Source organism: Gossypium raimondii, chromosome 11 (assembly GCF_025698545.1).
Source record: "Gossypium raimondii isolate GPD5lz chromosome 11, ASM2569854v1, whole genome shotgun sequence".
Taxonomy (NCBI): Eukaryota; Viridiplantae; Streptophyta; class Magnoliopsida; order Malvales; family Malvaceae; genus Gossypium; species Gossypium raimondii.
In genome coordinates this window covers 48852222-48855820 of record NC_068575.1, presented here as the reverse complement: position 1 = coordinate 48855820, position 3599 = coordinate 48852222, and positions in this window count along the sequence as shown.

The following is a 3599-nucleotide window of genomic DNA, read 5'->3' as shown; positions in this document are numbered from 1 at the left end:
GCTAAATTATTTGTATCTTAAGCTACAGAATTCCGAATTAAGATACGCAAATTTTCCCTGAAACTAGACTCACATATATTCTTACCATAAAATTTTTAGAATTTTTGGTTTAGCCAATAAGTACAGTTTATTCTTTAAATTTTTCTCTGTTCTGCAGTCTGATAGTTTCGACCTTTCTACACTAAAAATTAATTATCTTCTTGTAGAGAATTTGGATGATCTCGTTTGTTTCTTTTGAAAATAGACTCGCTCAGGATTTTAAACATATAAATTCAAACCCATAAATATTTTTATACAATTTTTAATAATTTTCTAAAGTCAGGACAGAGGATTCCAAAATTATTCTGACTCTATCTCACTAAAATTCAAATATCTCATAATATGAAATTATGTTGCTTACTTCGTTTCTTCTATGAGAAACTAGACTCAAATATCTTTAATATCATATTTTGTTCATCCTCTAATTCAATTTCCACAATTTATGGTGATTTTTCAAAGTTAGCCTACTGATGCTATCCAAACAGCAAGCAATTTCGGCTCTTCGCCAAGTCCCTTATCTTTGTGTTTCGGGTACACACCTGGTTTTGTTTCGTTACAAAAACACTCTCGAGCACTCCAATACCTAAAATTGGCCAAATGAACCCGGAATTAAACACTTAAAACAACATTAAACCGAACCAAAAGTGATGGACAACCAACTTAAATCGACTAAAATCTTACCTTAGGTCGAGCAACATTAATCCGTACATTTAAAGCGTCGACTAGGAAACCCCAGCACCTTGATATTCTCATAAACACAAGATACATCGATTAACTACCATAAACTGATGTTGTTTGACCCTAAATCAAAGGAAGAAGACCAAAAGAGATCACTTACCAAATGAAAAAGGGCCACGAACGCAAGAGCGATGATTGACTACAAAAAATTCAACAGGAAGCGGTGAAAAATCGAAGAAGAAAACTGAAGAAGAAAATCGACATTAGAATTTTGGAGAGAAAGAGAGAAACGAATTTTGAAAAGAATAAAAAAATAAAAATTATACTGATAACTCCCCAAATCCCAAATCCCCTATCTTCTCTCAATTAACTACCCATTAACAATCCACTACTCAAAATCCATCTTCTGCACAACTCTTCTAGGAAACTGAGTAAAAAGATTAACATTCTCGCTCGCGTAGATATTTGAACACATACGTATACGCATACAAAGCCCCTCAATAGAAGGTACTTATTCTTGATGATCAGCTTGTTCAATTGACAGTAGTCAATACACATATGCATGGATCCATCATTCTTTTTCACAAACAATACTAGTGCTCCCGACGGAGACACACTAGGACGGATGAACCCACAATCCAGTAACTCTTGAATCTCGGCCTTAAGCTCAAGAAGCCCTTTTGGTGCCATTCTATAAGGGTTAATGGACACCGGTGCTGTACCAGGAAGGAGCTCTATCCCAAAGTCCACTTCACGATTTGGAGGTAAACCTGGTAGCTTGTAAGGAAAGACGTCCGGAACATCCTTTACCATTCTGATATCCTTAACTGTAGAGTCCCTAGAATCCGAAACACTTACATAGACCAAGAATGCCTCACATCCCTTACGAACCAACTTCTCTGCCACCAGTGCAGATATCACTTAGATAAGTAGTTCTGACGTTCTCCGATCATGACTACCTTCATATCCTCCTCGGCGATTTTCGCTTTCTCGACCAGGGCAAAAAATCTCACTCCCCCTACTGGGCTATCAGAACTCTCAAATTATCTCTGAGGTCATTCTCAAAGCAGACACATCGCTCATACTCAAATGCTACCATACCTCGCGCATAGCGGCTCAGTCTCAAAAACTCGGCCTCATATTCGGCCACATTAAGGTGACCCCAATGACACCCCTGAAGAGCTCAGCTCCATTGGATTGGAGTTGTTCCGTAACCAACCGTCGGCCCCCAAATCCAGTATTGGGCCCAACGACCCTCTCCAAAATCATTAGCATAGCCTGGGACAATGCATCGTCCCCAACCATTCGGTCTTGTGACCCAGTCTTAGTGACAAGCGACACCGGCATCTCGCTAGTGTCCAGATTTGACATACTACCCAGTGAAGAGGACTCAGCTCAAGCCCCTCTACGACCTCTACCTCGGCCTCTAGTACCTCATCCGTGAGTACCAAGTACGCTCATCGTCTAGTCGCGCTTATTTGTATTAAAAGCTTTATGAATCAGTTTACAGTTCAATAGTTATTAGTAGATGTTTTATGGAAACAGTTTCAGTAGTTTAGAGTTTATTTTCGTACGACACAGTGTCTATCAGTGTTTATCGGTTTTACTACAGTATCAGTATACACTAACCTGAGTGTTTTCAGTACAGTCTATCTATAGTAGTCTCAGTATATACTATCTTTAGCACTTTCAGTTTTTAAACAGATATCAATTCAGATGACTTACAGGATTGGCGTCGGAGACTCGATGTACCACACTTTCAGTTAAAACATTTAGAAATCAGTTCTCAGAAATCACGTCTTAAAAACCCACACCCACAGTAGATTTTTGTAACCTAGCTCTGATACCACAAATGTAACACCCCAAACCCGGAATAGAGGTTATGCTCGAATCTGACGACGTCACATGGTAGTACTTTTCGAAAAAAATTTCGTCGCTAAATCCTCTTTTCTATTTAACCATTTTTTTATTATCTTATGTTAACTTCAAATCGTGTCGTTCGTTTTCGAAATATTATTCATTTATAAATCATTATTTAATTTCAAAACTTTTTTTTTTATTTTTATTGTGGAAGCTTTTAAACAGATTGCTTATCCGTGTTATTTTTTATAAAACATTAATTTCAATTGACAACTCGAGTTTTACCTAACACTAGTAGATTTAAATCATAAAATCATATAAAATCCAAATTTTAAACCAAAATTTGTAAAGACCATAATTACAGAAAAATTCTCACAAATAATAGTAAAACATATAAATTCTAACCCATAATTATTTTTATACAATTTTTAATAATTTTCCAAAGTTAGGATAGAGAATTTCGAAATCATTCTCACCCTGTCTCACTAAAATTCAAATATCTCACAATATGAAATTCTTTTGCTTACTTCGTTTCTTTTATGAGAAACTAGACTCAAATATCTTTAATACAATACTTTTTTAATCCTCTAATTCGATTTCCACAATTTATGATGATTTTTCAAAGTTAGCCTACTGTTGTTGTCCAAACAACAAGTAATTTCAGCTTTTCGTCGAATCCCTTATTTTTGTGTTTCGGGTACACACTTGGTTTTGTTTCATTGAAACAACACACCCGAGCACTCCAATACCCAAAATTGACCAAACGAACCCAGAATTAAACACTCAGAATGACATTAAACTGAACCAAAAGTGATGGACAACCTACTTAAATTGACTAAAATCTTACCTTAGGTCGAGCAACGTTAATCCGCACGTTTAAAGCGCCGACTAGGAAACCCCAACACCTTGATCTTCTCATAAACACAGGATACATCGATTAACTACCATAAACAGACATTGTTAGACCCCAAATCAAAGGAATAAGACCAAAAGAGATCACTTACCAGATGAAAAAGAGCCAC